General features: G+C 41.5%; 1 protein-coding gene across 1 annotated transcript in view; it reads left to right on the forward strand.

Annotated features, from left to right (window-relative positions):
* Positions 1–14051: 14051 nt before the first annotated feature.
* The window catches only part of rswl (tRNA methyltransferase roswell), a 185908-nt gene continuing 178806 nt past the window's right edge, over positions 14052–21153 (forward strand). Inside the window, exon 1 of the mRNA XM_076210297.1 lies at positions 14052–14179. The gene's annotated coding sequence lies outside the window, so the exon portion shown is untranslated. The remainder of the gene's footprint in view (positions 14180–21153) is intronic.

Raw genomic sequence — 21153 nt, forward strand, 5'->3', positions numbered from 1 at the left:
GTATGATGACTGTGTTAGACATCAATGCCTTTGAGGTGACATAAGGGGGTGGTCGGAAGGAATAGTTGTTAGTTGGAATTGGAGTATTTGAGGAAAGGAGACATGAGAGAGGTTGTCTGTCTGAGTCGAGTGTCTCAGTGACGGTTGGCTCATCATTTACATCTGTGAAACTGATGTTATTTTTGTCTAGGTCTATAATAGTTTTCCATGTCCTCAATGATTTTAATCCTATTATACCTTGTTGATCGAGACTCCATTCGTCAGCTATGTGGAAAGGTGTGAAACCTACCTTACAATTATTGACTTCAATGTTTAAGTCTATGGTGTCGTGTAGAGAAATTGTGCTCCCTTCTATTAGGAGTCCTTCCATATTGGAAAATTGAATTTGGGGTGGGTCATTTAATGCTTCATAGAGAGCTCTTGGGATGATGTTTAGATTTGTTCCTGTATCAACCATCATGTCAACTGTAAGTTGATCTACACTCACTTCTAGGGTGAGGTAGTTGTGTTGTGTATGAGATATTCCTATGGTGGTTTGGTGCGTGAGGCTGGTACACGTTCCCCCAATTGGTGTTGAGTTGTGCGTGTTGTGTGGGAGGGAGCTGTTTGTCGAGGGGTGTGTCGAGGGGTGGTGAATGGTTGGTTAGTTCTCTGATGAGGTTGTGGTTGTGATTTCTGTAGGTAACACTCTTCGTTGGAGTGAGTTGTTGTTTTGTGTAGGCTGCAGTATTTGTTTGGATGTGTTGGTGTAGGTAGGAGTGGAGGTTTAAAGGGGGTGGAACTTGTTTGTTTTGATTCTGAACTTGACACTGAGCATTCGTATGCGAGGTAGTAGCATGCACTGAGCAAGGGATGGGGTGGTGTTGTACCTGCGGGTATTGTTGTTGCTGTGTTCGACACTGGGCATCGGTGTGGGAAATGGTTCCATGAACTGAGCAAGGGATAGGGTGGCGTGGTGCCTGTGTTTGTATTTGTTGTTTTTGTATGCAGTCTCTTGTGTTGTGACTGGTTGATGAATGGTAGGAGCACCACTTAGAAGGTTGTCCTTGATTGGTGGGAGGGGGCTGCTGTGAGTGAAGGCTATTTAGTCTGGGGAGATAGTGGGGGGTGTCTAAAGATACATTGCAAGCATTGATGATGTCTAAGATATAGGTATAAGCTAGAGGGTTTCTAGTGTCTAGTTCCCTTTTGGAGGCTTCCTTTAAACACTTTGGAGGGAGTTGGGAGAGATAGAAACCTATCTCAAGGAATGTTAGTAAGTTTTTTGCTGTTATTACATTTTGACCAAATTGGTCAGTGTGGGTCCAAGGAGAGTTATTCTCTAGGTCCTCTCTGACCTCTTTAATTCCGTTTGCTACGAAATCCATAATGTTCGTAACGGAATGTGGTTGGACTCTAGTGTTATTGAGGAAAGTGAGAAGGAAGGAGATGTTGTTTATTTGTTTGTTGTGAAAGACATTAAGAAGGTGGTGTTTATATTCCTGATATGTGATTCCACATGCAACTAAACTGTCTAGCATCCTTGCCTTTGAACGGCAAATGTCAGATGGGTCTATTTTCTGACGGCACAAATTTATTTTATCTGTCTCAGAGTATTGTGTGTTCTTTGAGAAGAACAGGTCACATGCTGTCAAGAAGTCTGTAATGGATAGTCCACTATCTTGGGAAAAGGTTGGGATTTCTGTGAGGGGGGTTATGGTTTGATAGTTGTTAATTATTGTTGGTTGAGGTTGTGGGTAAGGATAATATTGTGGGTTTGGAGGAAGGTTAGGGGGTGGTTGGTGGTATGGTGTGGAGTGGGCTTGACCAGATGGGGTATGGGGGGAAGGAAAGGGGAAGTTTTGGTACTGCTGCTGAATGGGAGGGGGGTTATTATGTGTTGGGATATGGGGGTTGGATGGATTATGGTTTATAGGAGGTTTAGTTTGCATATTTGGCTGGATGTGAGGAATGGGTGGTTGTAGTTGTGAGGGGTGAAAGGGGTCTACTTGAGGAGGCTGGTTGAATGGTATGATATTAGGAGGAGTAATATGAGGAGTTGGTTGGGTGGGTTGTTGTGGTTGAGAGGGGTTGGAGGGGTCTACTTGAGGAGGTTGGTTGAAAAAAGGTAGGACATCGTTCTCATAAAGAGGGGTTATTGGGGTACCTGCCTTAGGAGCAGTTTTGTCAGGATTATTTAACTGGTCATTGGTTAACTGTTTAGAGGTACTGTCAACCTGTGGATATAGGTAAAAATGGTCTGGTTTGTCATTGTCAATTAAGTCTTCTGTGTGTATTTCCTCTTTGTCACTGGATATGTCCTGTGGTTGTTTTTCCTCTTTGGATCTTGACAGGACGCTATGCATCTTTTGAATGACTTTACTTCTTGTTCCAGTCGCCATGTTTGTCGAAGTATGTATTAGTTAATAGTTAGTATGTATTAGTTAATAGTATGTATTAGTCAATAGTTAGGTTTGATTTGTAGTCTAAGAAAAAAATAGTTAAAATAGGAATAATAGGTATATAGTAACTAAGGGTAATATGTTATGCTTAAATAAGGGAGGGGGGTTATGGGATGTCAACATTTATATATGGGTTACATATAAGAACATATAATTATAAATGGTAAAAATGTAAATATGACAATAATAATCATGGGTTATATATTGTGCAAATTATAGTATAATAATAATTATATGTGTACATATATAGCTGGTTAACAGTAGTAATTGTGAAAGGTAAGTTACATTTATAAAAATGTCTAAGTTCTATGTAGAATATAAATGGGTGGTACGTAGTGAAAGCAATTAACGGTTATTGTATATATAAATATATATATAGTTTAGACAAGAATTACTTAACTGTAAGAATACATATGAATGTGATATTATGTAATAGTCAAATCTAGTAAAGTTATTGCATATCTATAAATATGAAATGGTATTAGGAATATGTGAAATTGGTAGAAAATATTGTGAAGAAGAATGATTTGATATTGGCAAAAAAATTATGTGATTATAATAGTTATTGAGAGATATATTTAAAATACAGTATTTTTAAATAATAAATTGGTACAGTATAAGATGGAAGTATGCAAAAATTATTTTAACTTAGTTGTGTAACTTAATTAAGTAGCTTAGTTTTATAATAAGATAATGTTGTTGAATTATTAAATCACTAAAGGTCCATATGTTATATATATGTAATCATAGGGTACCTTTATGGGTATATTCCTGGTTATCGATAATTATATCGATGTGCTTCCGGTCCGTCAGGTGTGGCTGTGGCGGTCCGTAGACTTGTTTGTAGTTACTCTTTGAGAGGGGCGTAACGTCACCATATAAATAGGGTACTGGGGAGAGATGAGCGGTGTGTGGAAATATCTCTTGATGAGGGTAGTGCCTCGTAGATGTTCTCGTAAAAAAAGGGAGACAGGCAGTATCAGGGATGGTGAGTGATGGATAATGTATTGTGTATTATCACGGGATATATTGGAATTAAGTGGAAGTAAGTTGAGGAAATTTGTTATGTTACCTGTAATCAGTAGGTTGACGGTAGATGGGTCGGTGGTAGCGTACTAGAATAACACTGGGTGATTCAGGTTGTGTGCGTCTGGGAGGGAACGGTTGGTGTGAAGAGGTCGAGTATTCTCTTGGACTCTGGCAGAGGGAGCGGTTGGAACTGGGAGGTGTAGTCGTATTGGTTTCGCCGGCTCGAATGGAGTCGTGTGGCGTGGGGGACTTACTCAGACGTGTTTGCTTGGAGACAGGCGATTCTCTTCGGTGATGTGGGGGGGTACTGTGGCTGCCACCATTCGTTTGGATGTATCCGTGCGTAGGGTTCCCAGGGCCCAGCTGGACACATCAAACCGTATGTCTTATTTTCTTCACTTTGTTTCCTTGAATTTAACAGTCTTATTACACCTTAACATCACCACTAACAGTATTCAAGTACATCACCGACCCGCTCTTTCGGCCGTGCGTCTCGGTTTTGTTCAGAAATACGCTGACGCATATAATAGGTCGGATGCCGACGATGGTGCTTACATGATTATTAACGGGAGCCTATAGTTTCTTACAACCTAATTCTTATGTTTACGTATAGGTACATCTCCAAACTTATTATATATGTGTATCCAAAGGGGAGAAGCTCGTTGTTATGTTGTTTTTCGTAATTGCCATGCCTGGCGGTGGACTGCACTTATAAGTGTGCGTTCGTGTGTGTGTGTGTGCTGTCCGTTGTCGCGAAGCTAAAGGATTGATGTGTCAGGGACTTGTGCATCCCACTGGGCCTTGTGATGCTGAGTTGGCGTTTGATGCTTGTGGTGGACAGTGAGTGAGGAAGTGGGTCATATGACTGGGGTTATATTACTCGTCTTTTATAAGTGGTGTATACACTATCGCCATCTTTTGCGCCCCGTTGGATTTTGATTTTTGTTTGGCTTAGTTTGAATACTTGGAGCGTTCAGCACATTCGCAGGGTATTAAAATTATCTTGTTGTTAAACAAGTTTATGCCCAGTTCTTCAAAACTTTACTAATTCTTGCCAATTTCAACGCAATTTTTTATATTAGCCTTGGCAAATTAGTTTTCCGAGTAAAAGTGTAAAGGCAAGAAACTAAATCATATAATATTTAATGTAATAATGTTGTTTATTAGCCTCTATTCTACCGGATATGAGCAACTTTGAAATCGTTGGTAATAGCGCAGTTGTGCAATCTAAGTTTCTTGAAGCTTAGATGCCTATTCGACATATCGTTGCCATGGCAACGTGATAGGTGTCAGTAAGAACGGTGTAAGAGGAAAGTCCTGCATTGTTTTTGACATGCTCAGGATATTTTTGGACCCATAAAACCTCTACATGCCAAGTTGCACGTCAGTTGGGCCAGCGGTTTGGATTTTGTTGATTATTTCTAAATTAACAACAGTTGCCATGGCAACGTGATAGATGTTTGTAAGAATGGTGTCAGAAGAAGGTCCTGCAATGTTATTGACATGCTCAGGTGTTTTATTGACCCATAAAACCTAGATATGCCAAGTTGCATGTCAGTTGGGCCAGGGGTTTGGATTTTATTTATGATAATCTGAAAATTGACAACTTCATGGTTGCCATGAAAAGGCAAATATGGTATGATGGAGATGTCTTGCATTGTTTTTGACATACTCATGTGATTTGTTGGTCCTTAAAACCCAAGTATTCCAAATTGTAATAAAATTGGACCAGTGGTTTAGAGTTAATGTGTATTTCTTTACCGAAATCTTTACAAATGACCACCCTTAATTCTAACATTTTGCTACGGTGAAGTCCAGCCAAAAATGCAGGCTAAAAAAATAATTCAAAAAATCGTATCTCACTTATTGTTTGAGCTATTTCAAAAATTTAAAAAGCATTTTGTTTCTAATAAAATTCCCTTCCATATGCAACAATAATTTAAGAGTTGAAAAAATGAAAATTTTGTGCCCGTACCTACTATATGCCTACATGTGATGCCCCTAAGCTCAAACATCAAGTGATCAACGATCTTAAGCTTCTGATTTCCGGGAGAAAATAGGTTGATAAACATGTTTATATAAATTAAAATAATGTTATTAATGCCTTACCTTGATATTTTTACTTGGAAAACTATGTTGCCGAGTTTGATAACCAAACTTCCGTTTAAATCGCTGAATTTTTTTTTCTATTTCAAGAATTGGGCATACACTTGCAAAACAACAAGGTAGTTTGAATATCTTGCGCATGCACTGAACGCGGCAAGCATTCAAACCAACCTAAACAAAAGCTAGTGGGCCGCAAAAAATGGCGATGTAGTACATGGTCGACAGTGGCGCCGCGCGTGGATACGAGCGTACCTATCACATTCCTTTAAAACAAAACCAATTTAGAATTTTTTTCGACATTGATAAATAACAAATATATATGATAGACAGGTATGATAATATTCTGTCCAGTAGCTCCTTGGCCTTTTAACATATTTTTCAACAAAAGAAATGCAGCTGGAATTATATGCTTTCCCAATCTAAAAACTGTGATCAGTAGCTTACTGTCGCTGCTCTTTTCAAATGCATCTGTTGAAAGGTTATTTAGCAAACTAAATTTAACCAAAACATCCCAGAGGAATAGTCTGAAAAATTAAACAATCTGTGGGCTCATGCACGCAATTTACCACATGAGGAACAACAATGCAAAAGCAAATACCTTAATTGTTGACGAAAGTTTAGTTAAAGCTGTTAGAAATGTGAAAAGCAGTACTACTTGCAAAGAATCTGCTGCTCTAGGGGGAGAACCTAGCTCCAGTACTTCATAAAATAGCATGTCGCACCTATTTGGAACCAGGAGTTCTGTCTTTATTTTCTGGATTACGGTCTCCATAATATAGCATGTTGCACCTATTTGGAAGCAGGAGTTCGGTCTTTATTTTTTGGATTACGCTTAGAATTGTAGTTATTTTTATAGAAATACCTAAATCTTTACATAAAGGTGACTTTGACTTACATAATACTGTTCTTATGCAGTTCTATTATTTGCCAGCAAAACAAATTGTCATAATATATATAAATATATATATATATATATATATATATATATATATATATATATATATATATATATATATATATATATATATATATATATGTCACAAAAATCCTGGACAGAGTAAGGAGAAGGTGGTGGTTGAGGGGGCGTGGGTAATACGTACCTTAAGTGAGTGATGAAGGGAGGGGGGGGATAGCTGCAGTTGGGAAACCGAAGTCCAGGAGATTTGTACCACCGCCCGGGACCACGCGCGCTCCCTTCACGGCGAGCGTGTACGTAAATCAAAGAGGGGGGGTGAGGGGACAACTCATTAAGTGGACCGTCCTAGGCTAATGAAACCCAGAATTCCTATTGTGAGTTTTAATTGTCAACTTATTTCAATAATCAAACGCTGTAAACACACACTTTAATCTATAAAGGTTGGTCTAAAAGTTGATTAGTGGTTCCTATCGTACTCTATCTCCCTGCGCGCCTATCTAGGGGTCCTATCTAGTAATTACCAATGTCGTTACTTGTCATCATCCTTGGAGTGTCTGCTGGTTGTGGGGATGTCTTCCAAGGGGCGCTGGTCCCTCGTTCAGGCAGGATGCGTTGGTTATTGAAGGATAACGGTGCCGTTGATCACGGCGGGAAGCGAAATTTTTTCTCCCACGAGACTTCTGGACCCCAATATTAACTCAATTGCATACAGCCAATCAGAACGCACCTGACTCTCAGACGTCTGCCAGACGTGCGATGTTGTCATAATACCCGCATTATAAAAAATAAAGTCACTTCTCTCTATCGTCGTTCTCTTTCACCCGTGAATTTATTGTATCAGGAAGGTTTCCAAACAACAAACCAATCAGCATAATACCATAAAAGTTCGTTCTCTTAAGCATTACAGCAAGGAATTGTTCTGCGAAAGGTTGTCCGCGGTTAACTGGTTTTCAGTCGTCAATTGTACAGATGTTGATCAAGCTTGGAATAATTTTAAAGTACTGTTCTTGGGTGTATTAGACAATTTAGCTCCTGCAAAATCCATCAGAATAAAACAACGTTCCGAGCCGTGGTTTTCTGGTGACATCTTGAAAATGATCAACAGGAGAGATAAGGCTTTAAAATATTATAAGAAAGCAAAAGATCAATATGTTTTTGCTATGTACAAGAAGTTACGGAACGAGGTTCAGGTTATGGTAGACAGAGCTAAGGTAGGATATTACAAAGATTCTCTTCAAACCAACAAAAACAATCCCAAAAAACTATGGCAAACAATCAAACAGTTAGGTTCTTTCAAAAATCCAAAATACAAAAGTAGTAACATTGGTCTTAATGTTAATCGGATTGTTACTTTCGACAAAGCAGCAGTGGCTCAAAAAATTAACTCCTTTTTCACCACCATTGCTGTTTTGGCCAAGAACACATAAATAATTATTATTGGAATCAGGGTGTAACCCATAACACCTTTGCTCTGTCTACGGTTGCTAAGGTAGATGTGTATAAAATGTTGAAGACTGTTAACAGGTCTAAGGCTACCGGACTAGATAATATTCCAGCCAGATTTGTGAATGACTCAGCTGAGCAGATTGCTCCCTGTATCACTCACATAATCAATATTTCGATTCAACAGGGCAAAGTTCCCAAAGATTTTAAATTAGCAAAAGTTATTCCTTTGTACAAGAAAGGTAGCAAAACAGAATCCGGTAACTATAGACCTGTCTCAGTACTCGGTACTATATCGAAGGTCTTGGAAAGAGTTGTTTATAACCAGGTTTATGAATACATGCAAAGTAATAACTTGTTCTATGATTTACAATCAGGCTTTAGAAAATCATACTCTGCTGATACACGTTTGATTAATTTGACTGATTATATCAAAGGTGAAATTGATAGAGGTAATTACTGCTAGATCTCCAGAAAGCTTTTGATACTGTCAATCATGATATTCTATTATTCAAATTACAAACGTTAGGTTTCAAATCAGATGTTATTAATTGGATGAGGTCTTATCTAACAGGTCGAGAACAGATTGTGAATGCAAATGGTACAACATCAAAAACAGCACAAATAACATGTGGTGTCCCACAGGGTAGCATATTAGGTCCGCTGTTGTTTCTTTTGTATGTGAATGACATGAAAGCTGCTGTGAACTGTAAACTGCTGTTGTATGCCGATGATTCAGCCTTACTAGTTTCTGGCAAAGATGTAAATAGGATTGAGATGTTACTCAGTGAAGAGTTATTGAATGTCAGCAAGTGGTTGATGGATAACAAATTGTCTCTACATCTAGGTAAAACAGAATCCATTCTCTTTGGCTCTAATCAAAAACTCAATAATGCTCCCAACTTAAATATCCAATGTAATGATACTAGTATTCAACCTAAGTCTGTTGTTAAATATCTTGGAACAGAAATTGATCAAAATGTGTCGGGAGAAGTTATGGCACGAAAAATAATTTAAAGAGTCAGCTCCAGTACATTTTTTTTGGCGAGAATACAAAAATACCTACAGTAGATATAGAGACAATGAAGTTACTATCTTCGGCCCTGGTACAGTGTCATATTGACTATGCTTGTTCTTCCTGGTATAGCAACCTATCTAAAAAATCTAAGAGTAATCTTCAAATATGTCAAAACAAACTAATCAGGACTGTTTTGAAACTCCATCCGCGTACTCATCTAGATTATACTCATTTTAAACTGTTAAATTGGTTACCTGTTGAGAATCGTGTTCAGTTAAAGCTTAATCATGTTCACCAAATTGTAAACGACTCTTGTCCCAGTTATTTGTCAGATACCTTTACACTTGTTAGAAATGCTCGTTCCCTGATAACTCGTTCTAGTAGGTCATCTGTTATTGTACCTAGGTTTAATAGTTCGTTAGGGAAAAGTACGTTCAAGTACACTGGTGCTATTGCTTGGAACTCTTTACCGACCAACATTCAATCAATTGTATCTAAAAGTAGTTTTAAAAAATCAGTTAAATGTTATCTTTTAGACACTGTTCTTTCTGAAGAAAATAGTTTATATGTTTAATTTACACTTCTTATAACCTAGCTTTTACTAGTAACTACGACAATCTTTTTCCTATTTTTTATATGAGGACCACAGTGGAAATATGTCTTTTGACTTTCTGTGCCATCCTCGGATGTACAATTATATGTACTATGTATAATGTTGAGTCTTATATGTATTGTACTTATTGTATGTATGATTGTATCCGAAAAATATTCAATTCAATTCAATTCAATTCAATCCAAGTGACTAAAAACCGTTTATCCATAATTACGTAGGTAGTTAGTCCTAAAGGGGAATGATATGATAATTCTGCACATGAAAAAAAAAATTAAATTCTGCTATGACTGACCGCTTCGGATGAATAGGGGAAGAAGAGGGGAAGCGGTCAGTCATAAGTACAATACATATAAGACTCAATATTATACATAGTGACACGAATTTCCTGGACAGTGGAAGGAGGTGATGGATGAGGGGGTGTGGGTAATACGTACCTTAAGTGAGTGATGAAGGGAGGGGGAGGATAGCTGCAGTTGGGGAACCGAAGTCCAGGAGATTTCTATCACCACCCGGGACAACTCGCGCTCCCTCCAGGGCGAGCGTGAACGTAAATCAAAGAGGGGGGGGGGATGAAGGGGCAACTCATTAAGTGAACCGTCCTAGGCTAATGAAACCCAGAACTCCTATTGTGCGTTTTGATATATTCTATAATTGGACACTAGTATTATGCTACTCATCATAATGCAATGTGTGTTAACAGTTAACTGGATTTCATTCATACATCCTATCTATTCCCCGCGCGCTATTACTAGCTAAATAACTTATACTAAACCGTTAGCTTAACTTAATGTCTTCTCTTGAGTGTGGAGACGTCTTCAATTAGCGCAGCTTCCTCCTGCTGAGTCCCGACCGGCGCGGCTTCGCTTCTGGGGGAGGCGGGGGGCGACGGTTTTGTGTGGATCGGAGCGGGAGACTGACCGACCTCGTAGCTTGGTGGTTAAGGACGGGCGCTGAGATGGGCTTGGCAAGCAACACGCTTCACCGACGTATTCTTGGTCAATCGTACACTGCACTTTGAGGAGTTTCCGGTGGGAGGGGTCTGTACCCAAATCACTTGTCGGGTCTTACTACACGTAATCAGTCACTAGAGGAAGAAGGTTCTCGAAAGCCGCAAAGGGAGGAGAGGGCGCGATGAAGTTCCGAGACACAAAACGACCCGACCTCCCTAGATGAACTCAATGGAGAGACTGACCTGTGTCCCGCGGCATATGAGGTCAAATTGTCCGCCAGCCAACGTCCAACGTTGCCAATAGTTCTACGTCTCCGTCACTAGTTTTGAAGGGAACTGCGAACAATGTTTATGCGAAAGATGACACAGTTCCAATTGTTCCTTGAGGGTAGACACTATTCACGAGCGTGATAGATACGATCCTAATTATTCTAATTGCCTAGCTTAAACAAATATGTGGCAGCGCGCAGGGGGGGGTGGTGTTAGCACGAAGCTGGAACAAGGTCGCTTTGTGCTTGGGCGCGGAAAACCGTTGGGCTAGGCTATGGGAACACGAATCTAAAGGGAGGGGGAGGTTTCTCTAGATAATTAGAAGTCTCTCACTTCGTTAAGGCACTGTAATTGATTGTCAAAATGGCACAACAGTTGATGAGGATAAGGAGAAGGAGAAATATCAAGAAATAGTTACTAGGGGTCTTAAGAATTCCAGTAATTCCCAAGAGGAGAGGGAATTGGAGTCCGAAACGGGGAGAAATCAGACGAAAGAAAATGGGAAGGGGGATACAGCGAGCCGGGTGTCACAATCTCAAAAATTGTGACACATAGTACATATAATCAGTCAAATTAATCAAACATGTATCAGTAGAGTATGATTTTCTAAAGCCTGATTGTAAATCATAGAACAAGTTATTACTTTGCATATATTCATAAACCTGGTTATAAACAACTCTTTCCAAGACCTTAGATATAATACCGAGTACTGAGACAGGTCTATAGTTACCGGATTCTGTTTTGCTACCCTTCTTGTACAAAGGAATAACTTTTACTAATTTAAAATCTTTGGGAACTTTGCCCTGTTGAATCGAAATATTGATTATGTGAGTGATACAGGGAGCGATCTGCTCAGCTGAGTCATTCACAAATCTGGCTGGAATATTATCTAGTCCGGTAGCCTTAGACCTGTTAACAGTCTTCAACATTTTATACACATCTACCTTAGCAACCTTAGACAGAGCAAAGGTGTTATGGGTTACACCCTGATTCCAATAATAATTATTTATGTGTTCTTGGCCAAAAAGACCTGAAGATACTGGTAAATTACTTACGAGGGTGGTAGCAATGGTGGTGAAAAAGGAGTTAATTTTTTGAGCCACTGCTACTTTGTCGAAAGTAACAATCCCATTAACATTAAGACCAATGTTACTACTTTTGTATTTTGGATTTTTGGAAGAACCTAACTGTTTGATTGTTTGCCATAGTTTTTTGGGATTGTTTTTGTTGGTTTGAAGAGAATCTTTGTAATATCCTACCTTAGCTCTGTCTACCATAATCTGAACCTCGTTCCGTAACTTCTTGTACATAGCAAAAACATATTGATCTTTTGCTTTCTTATAATATTTTAAAGCCTTATCTCTCCTGTTGATCATTTTCAAGATGTCACCAGAAAACCACGGCTCGGAACGTTGTTTTATTCTGATGGATTTTGCAGGAGCTAAATTGTCTAATACACCCAAGAACAGTACTTTAAAATTATTCCAAGCTTGATCAACATCTGTACAATTGACGACTGAAAACCAGTTAACCGCGGACAACCTTTCGCAGAACAATTCCTTGCTGTAATGCTTAAGAGAACGAACTTTTATGGTATTATGCTGATTGGTTTGTTGTTTGGAAACCTTCCTTATACAATAAATTCACGGGTGAAAGAGAACGACGATAGAGAGAAGTGACTTTATTTTTTATAATGCGGGTATTATGACAACATCGCACGTCTGGCAGACGTCTGAGAGTCAGGTGCGTTCTGATTGGCTGTATGCAATTGAGTTAATATTGGGGTCCAGAAGTCTCGTGGGAGAAAAAATTTCGCCGGCAGGAACCCTGGCCCTCTTCGTAGTTGGACACCTCGTGGCGGGGGCGCGGGTTTGATCTCGTAGGGGGGTTTCCTGCTTTCCACTATCAAGTTCCTTTCAGGTCAGAGTGTCCCGAGAAAAGGGTACAGGTACGCACACAATTCAACAACACAAGAGTGATGTGTTCACTGGAGGCTGACCACGTAACGACACCATTCAAATCCGTTCCCACGATGGTCTGGATGTCACTCGTACACTGCACTTTAAGAAGTTTCCCGGTGAGGGGCTTGTACCTAAATCACTCGTGTAAGGTCGTACAGTGCGTAATCGGTCACTTAAGGATGAAAATCCTCGATAGTCACATAAGGGAGGATAGGGCGCGATTGGATTTCCGAGAATACGAACGGCCCGACCTCCCTAGTTGAACTCAATGGGAAGACTGCCCAGTGCCCAGCGGCTGTTGGGTCAAATGCCCGCCAACCGTGGCATCCAACGTTGTCGATACTTCTACGTTCCCGTCACTAGTTTTGAAGGGAACGACGAACAATGTTCATGTGGAAGTTGAAACAGTTCCAATTGTTCCTTGAGGGCAGACACTATTCACGAGAGTGTAAGATACGATCCTAACTAGTCTAATTAAAACCAGCCTAAACAAATAAATGGCAAACGCGCAGGGGGGGGGTAATAACCGTTAGACCTGAATCGTACGGTAACACTTGAATGAAAAACTCTAATTCTAATCATAGCGTAGCAACTTACAACTGCAATAAGAAACAGTAAACTTGAGAAATTGTGGAATCCCACACTTAATATTAACATTCGTGACTTTGCACGTAGGCATACGTACACTTGGCACTAAAGGTGGGGGAGGGTTTCCTTGAGTAATTAGAAGTCTCTCTCAACTTCGTTAAGGCACTGTAAATTATTGTCAAATTGGCACAACAGTCAATGAGGACAAGGAGAAGGAAAAATATCAAGAAGTAGTTACTAGAAGCCTTAAGAGTTCCGGCAATTCCCCAGAGTAAAGGGAATGAATGGCCGAAACGGGTTGAAAGCAGACGAAAGACTGTGGAACCTGCGTCGGCCAGGCCCATGAGCGAAAGTATTTGGTAACTGGGGTTTGAAAGCAGACGAAAGAAAATGAAAAAGAATAGTAGGCCGTGTGTCACAATCCAAAATTGTGACAATAGATATATATATATATATATATATATATATATATATATATATATATATATATATGTATATATATATACATATATACATATATATACATAATATATATATATATACACACACACACACACACACACACATATATATATATATATATATATATATATATGTATATATGTATATATATATATATATTAGATAAAGTTATGATTTAGGGTAATTTAGGGTAATTGACACAACTGTCTGGGGTAACGAATTTTTTTGGTGTGGAAGCACTGATTGTATAGCTGTTCAGTCAAGTGTTTTGTTTGTAAACAGAACGCTTTGGTGAAATCAGTAAAGTTGTGGCGGTGAATGATGTGCATAGGCCGCACAGAGTGGAGATATCCATTAGACTAGACCCACCCAAGTAAACCCAGGTAAGACGAGAGTAGTTTGATATCATTATGAGTCAGAAGCCGTCCATGGTATGTGAAATGAAAAGATACGGCATACATGGCTTATAATAACTATATGGGAGATAGATGATTCTTTTTTTTTTTTTTTTTTTTTTTTTACGAAATTTTGGCTAGACTTTTAAAAGGTGAGAATTAAGGGTGGTAATTTGTAAAAAAAAAAAATTGCTAAAGAAATAAATCTAAAATCTAAACCACTGGTCCAATTTTAATGAAATTTGAAATACATGGGTTTTATGGGTTGAATTAAAAATCACGTGAACAAGTCAAAAACAATGTGGGACAAGTAAATTTTTAGTTGTGCATGTGTCCGTACGTGGTCCCGTCCCTATCCAGATGTGTAGGCGAATATATCAAACACTATACGTCACCTTAGTTCCACTTTAATCACTTATTGTCACTACATAGGAATATTATATTAATAATAATGTCTCACATCTTCCTTATCACTACAGTGCACATTGTAAGTTATCGACCCACTGCCTCAGTGTGCGTCCTCCCGTGGGTTTTGATCAAGGAACTGCTGAGTACACAATATCAGGCGGGTCTCACCAATCGTAATTGTACAGTTTTTACTGGGAGTATTCAGTCTCTTACAATATGTTGGTTAGTATGTATCGAATAGGTTACATTTCTATTATATATGTAATATTTCCCGGGGGGGAAGAGCTCGTTATTATGGGGTAGTTCTGTAACGTAGTGTGTTGGTGGTTGATTGCACTTATGAGTGTGAGTTCGTGTGTGTGTGTATTGGTTGAATTCACGTGATGCTTAGCTCGGCAATTTCTAACAGGATGTGGTTGGCGCCGACGGTCTGTGTGCTGAATGTGGTTGGGGTAGTTGAGATGGAGGAGTGTGTGGGTCATATGACTGACTGATACTTACAAGTGTATGGGCGTATACAGTGCACACCTACGCAATATATAGATATGGGCACAAAATTTACATTGTTCTTTTTTTATCATTAGTTATTGTTGCATATGAAAGGCAATTTTATTAGAAACAAGATGCTTTTTAATTTTTTGAAATAGCTTGAAAAATAAGGGAGATATTTTTCAAATTATTTTTTAATTCCACATTTTTGGCTAGACTTTACCATAACAAAATGCTGTCTCACTAATTGCCGAGAAAACCGAGAAAATCCGAACAATACAACAAAACCCAAACAAGGACGGGTTTTGCTCAAATGCACATTTCTATATATGTATGGTTGCATATAGTTGAATTATTTAAACTTTTTTCTTTAAAATGTGTCATTTTCATGTAATTTCACCAAAGAGAAGTTATGTTTTAGTCTCTGCAGTATGACCGACCACAGCTACATATACCGTAACAAATTAGCATATGGTTGCATTATTTGAACTATTTTCTTTAAAAGGTGTGATTTTCATGTAATTTGATCAAAGAGAAGTAACGTTTTTATCCTCTGCAAAATTACCGACCCCAGCTACGATTCGTGCTTACCGCTAGCCTGCCATCTATGTTATGCGAATGCAGATCATTACTGAGCGTCAGAGTTGCCAGATTGGCGTTTTTAATGCCAAATTTTGTGTTTTTTGAATGTTTTTACCGTGTTTGGCAGGAAAATTTGTTGGGTGGCAATTTTGAGAATTTGGCATTTTTGGGGGGTGTTTTTAAATACCCGGTCGTGATTAGAGATCATTCTTTTACTTATATCAAGAATTAAATGATGATGTATATGAATGATATAAATTTATCTTGGTTATATCATGCGGGAAATGTTGCAAAGATTTTGTGCCTAGCCAAAGGATGTTTCAGCTCTTCTTTAGTGAAAATATGTAAGAACGGAGTAGTGCTTCAAACATTTCTAAATCTGATGATGCTTTTGATTATATTTAGACACAATAGAAAAGTCACATGTGATGCAAATTCCTGGACAGTGGAAGAAGGTGGTAGATGAGGTGGTGAATGAAGGGAGGGGGAAGATAGCTGCAGTTGCCAGTTGGGGAACCGAAGTCCAGGCGATTTGTATCACATCTCGGGACCACTCGCCTTCCCTCCAAGGCAAGCGTGAGAGTAAATCAAAGAGGGGGGAGGGGTATGATGGGACAACTCATTAAGTGAACCGTCCTAGGCTAATGAAACCCAGAACTCCTATTGTGAGTTTTAATGAATTTAAATAATTAAACACTAGAAATATATCTTGATTAAATAAGGGTTTTAACAGTTGGATTTCATACATACATCCTATCTATTCCCTGCGCGCGTTCCTAGCTTAAGAAATTGTTAAAGAATTAGTACTTAATAAGTGTCTTGCTTGTGGAGACGTCTTCAATTAGCATGGTCTCCTGCTGAGCTCTGATCGGCGCCGCTTCGTTTTGGTGGGGGCGGGGGGTGGACGGCCTGGGTGGGCGCTGTGATGGGGGTTGTAAGTCACTTCATCGACGTATTCCCGGTCAATCGCACTACACTCAGAGTTTTTGCTTGAGGGGTTTATACCCAAATAATCGACACTCGATTTGCTCACGAGGATGTAAATCCCCAACTCTCACATGAGGGAGGAAAGGACACGCTTGGTCTTCCGAGATCGAGCGGTCTGACCTCCTTTGATGAACTCGATGCTTAGACTGCCTGTGTCCTGCGGCAGGTCAGGTCACGATGTCCGCTAGCCGGCTTCCGACGTTGCCAATAGTTCTACGTCTCCGTCCCTAGTTGTGAAGGGTACTACGAATAATGTTCATGTGGGAGGTGACACAGTTGCAATTGTTCCTTGAGGTTGACACTGTTCACGAGCGGGTTAGACACAATCCTAATTATTCTAATTGCCTAGCTTAAACAAATATGTGGCAGCGCGCAGGGGGGGAGGGGGGGTGTTTGGGCGCTTTGTGTGGGCGCGAAAACCGTTGAGCTTGGCTCTGAGAACACAAATCAAAAGGGGGGGGTGTTTCTAGATAATTAGAAGTCTCTCCCTTCGTTAAGGCACTGAAATTGATTGTCAAAAATGACATGACAGATGAAGAGGATAACGAGGAGGAGAAAGGACAGGATGTAGCTACTAGAAGTCTTAAGGACTCTGGTAATTCCCCCGAGTATAGGGAACGAAGGGCTGAAACGGTGAGAAAACAGACGAGAAAATGGGAAGGGGGGACAGCGAGCCGGGTGTCACAATTTCAAAAATTGTGACACGGTTATGGACCAAAAAGGGGGGGGGGCGGTCCCCCCTATGGCCTGAAGCTGGGAGAAGAAGGCTGGTCATTCATCTAGAGTAGAGAACCAGTTTCTGGCTTGCTAGGCGGCCGTTCTTCTTGGTCGTGCTCTTGTTAATGGAGTCGTTGTTGATCTCGTTGGGACGTCGGTCACCGTGGCCGTGTTGGGTTGTAGTGTAGGTGGCGTGGTGAGGTGCTCGTGTTCGCAGGCGATTTCAGTCGGGTCGTTCGCCGCCGGAGAGGTTCCGTCGTCTACGGTGTCCGCTTCGCCTTCCCCCGCGGGGGGAAGGTGCTCCGCGGTCGGTTCGTGACGGTCCGCGTGGGAACGAGGGGGCGTGTCCGCGCTCAGATTGATTTCTAGAGGGATTATTCTTGTGACAGACCGCTCGTATTCTCCTTTAAGAGTGCGGACTCCTACGGAGCTGATGACATCGTCTTCTCTGGGGACCGTAACAGTGGTTCCAGGTTCAAATGGTGTAATGTGAGGACCTCGAGCGTCATTATCAATTTGTGTAGTCCCAACGATGATCGGGACTGCTTCCGGTTCTGGAGGTGAAGTGTCATCTGGTGCCGTGGAAGCGCGGACTGAAGTTCCTAAGATGGGAGCCGAGTGTAATGAAGAGGGGGTGGAAGTGGCTTCCGGGGCGTGGCCTACTGGGGGCGTGGCACAGGAGCTGTCGTGGTGAGAGCTGACAGACGTGGATGAAGTAGAAGCATAGGTGGCATCTTGTGTAATTTCTATGAGGACTGGTACTGGTTCCGGGTCCTGATATAAAGTGGCATCTGGTGCCGTGGAAGTGCGGATTGCAGCTTGCGGGACGGGAGCCGCGTGCATTGAAGAGAGGGTGCAGGCGACTTCCGGGGCGTGGCCTTCTGGGGGCGTGGCACAGGAGCTGTCGTGGTGAGAGCTGACAGACGTGGATGAAGTAGAAGCAGAGGTGGCATCTTGTGTATTTTCTATGAGGACTGGTACTGGTTCCGGGTCCTGAGATAAAGTGGCATCTGGTGCCGTGGAAGTGCTGACTGAAGTTCGTAAGATGGGAGCCGAGTGCGATGAAGAGGGGGTGCAGGTGGCTTCCGGGGTGTGACCTACTGGGGGCGTGGCACAGGAGCTGTCGTGGTGAGAGCTGACAGACGTTGATGTGGTGGGAGCAGAGGTGCTCTGAGAGCTTGGAGTGTCAGTGGCAACTTGTGAATTCTCAATGACGAGGACTGGTGCTGGTTCCGGGTCCTGATGCAAGGTGATATCAGGTACAGCGGAAGTTTGAACCGACGTCGTGATGGGGACTGTGGTCGTCAGAGGGTGCCCAAGCACTGCTTCAGTGGGTGCTGAAGAGGGTTCCAAGACGGTTGGAGTTACAAGGATGGGAGCCATGTATATTGAAGAGGGAGCACTGGTGGAAGCAGGGGCGTGGGTTACCTCTGGCGGTGCTCTGAGGGCGTCGTGGTAGAAGTTGATGGTGTGGGGGTTGTGGTGCCATCTTGCATTGTTCTCGTGCCAAGTGGCGCTGGTTGCAACGGAGGATGGTAGGGGGACTGGTGATGAGGGGGGTAGGCCCCCCGGATACTGATAGAAGGGGGGGTAATACGGATGGTATCCTGGAGCTTGTGGGTAACCAGCAGGAGGCTGAGATGAAGCCGCGCTGTAGGGGGGAGTGTGGGCGTGGCTTAACGGAGACTGGTTCCAGAGGTGAGAAGGAACTGCATTCTGTGTAGGGGAAACGATGATGCCATTGGTTGTTATGCTGATGGCTTGAGGGCATAGGGGGGCCTTATGGCGCTGGCCACATTTCATACAGCCTGCTTGGAAGTCGCAGCGGTTCTTCAGATGCCTGTTCGAGTAGCAGATGGTACACTTGTTTAGTGCTAAAAGTCTGTTGGTGCGGGTGGAGATATCCGGGTACGTCGTACAGTGTGACGGCCTATGTGGGCCGCCGCAAAACAAACAGTTGGCGCGGTGCTGTGCTTCGTCGGGGACCGCAGGTGCCGGTTGTGGGGGCGTGGGTACAGGCCGTCCAGTGCTGTGCCTTGACGTATGACCTTGACTCCTCGGTGGCGTCGGAGCACTCGTCAATGTCTGTCGAGACTGGCGTGTTGGTGATTGAGTAGGAACGGGTGTAGGGGTCGCTGCGGCAACTGGGCGTACCAACACCGGGGTATGGAGTCGACTGCCCGTGATGACACCCGAGTAAACTTTGAGTGCTGATTGAAGCTCTGGTGCACTAAGTTCAGAAGTGCCTTTGAACAGGTATATTGACGAAAGAACCTGTCGGGGTAGTTTCGGCACTAGGACATCCTCTACAAATTCATCGGAGAGGGCTTGTCCTACTGCGTTCCTGTACCTTTCGCCCAACTCGTCCCAATCGGCGAGGAACCTTGACAAGTCCTCACATTCGTCCGTAGGTGCGGGAATGGCGACGAGGCGTTCCTTCAGACTTCTTCGTACTGCCAAGGGCTTGTCATAGGCATCATGCAGCCGTCGGATGGTGTGTTCATACGCGGTGTTGTTGAACACGGGGTATCCAACAAGGCGCTTGGCACACCCCGTTAGAGAGCGCATGAGAGCGCTGAACTTTTCTCCCTCTGTGTATCTATTGTTTTCGTGAACAACTGTCTTGAAAATGCTCCACCAGCTGGAGAACATTTCCAGATCCCCATCGAAAGAGGGTGGATGAGTTTCTTCCCTTATGTATGTGACAAGGGAGCTTTGATTAAGCTGGCTGTTTGACGCTTGAACGGCGGTATCTGCGCCGTTCACTCGCGCATCTGCTCGGACTTTTAGGTTTAAAAGGACCTTCTTGTGCGGTCTCAATTCCTGTTTGAGTTTTGTAAGTTGATCATCGAGAGGGTGACGGGCCCAGGCGGGCTCCAATAACCGCCATGTTTGGTGATGGTCTTGACCTTCTTGATGAATTTCCGTTGCTGCACTGGGACTCAGGCTCTCAATGTTGATAGTCCCGTACGCGTCAGCATATTCCGTGACAGCGTCAAAGAAATTCTGCGTGATGGCAATGAGTTCGGTCAGTGTTGCGTTCGTAATTGCGTCTTCGTTAGGGCTGTAGTAAGACATGGTGGCCGCCGAATAATGCACTGGCACAATGTATTTTTTATTCATGTATATCAGAGTCTCTAGGAGGTTGTTTAATAAACTGGTTTAATTTTTTGTAGAGGGTACTAAAACGTTTACTTAGGAACTTAAACGTAATGTATGGAGTAATACATTTTATTTTAGTTATTAATATTTTTTCTTTCTCACATAATACGGAGTATAATATATTTTATTTTGGAAGTTCATATCCTTCTTTCCTTTTCACACACAGTCTTGAAAGTAGATTTATTTCAGAGGATGGTGGTTTATTACAGTACCACTAGAATTAAATGATGGTGTACATGAGTGATATAAATTGATCTTGGTCATATCATGTGACATTGTTTTATATTGGCTAGTCAACAGTAAAGATTATTTTTATATTGTAATTGTAGTTATACACATTATTTTTAACTACTTGATCTTGGTTATATCATGTGGTAATGTTTTATATTGGCTAGTCAACCGTAAAAAATAGTTTTCATGTTGTAATTGTAGTTATACACATTATTTTTAACTACACATGTAAAACCAAAATGCAAAAAAAAAAAAAAAAAAAATCTTAGAAAATGTAATGGTTGGCATTTTTGGGGCATGTTTTAAAGACAATTTGGCAGTTTTTGGCAGCATTTTGTCAGAAGTTGGCATTTTTCCTGGTAGAAAACCTGGCAACCCTGCTGAGC

Source organism: Oratosquilla oratoria, chromosome 27 (genome assembly GCF_046742065.1).
Source record: "Oratosquilla oratoria isolate Oo_2021 chromosome 27, ASM4674206v1, whole genome shotgun sequence".
NCBI classification, from domain to species: Eukaryota; Metazoa; Arthropoda; class Malacostraca; order Stomatopoda; family Squillidae; genus Oratosquilla; species Oratosquilla oratoria.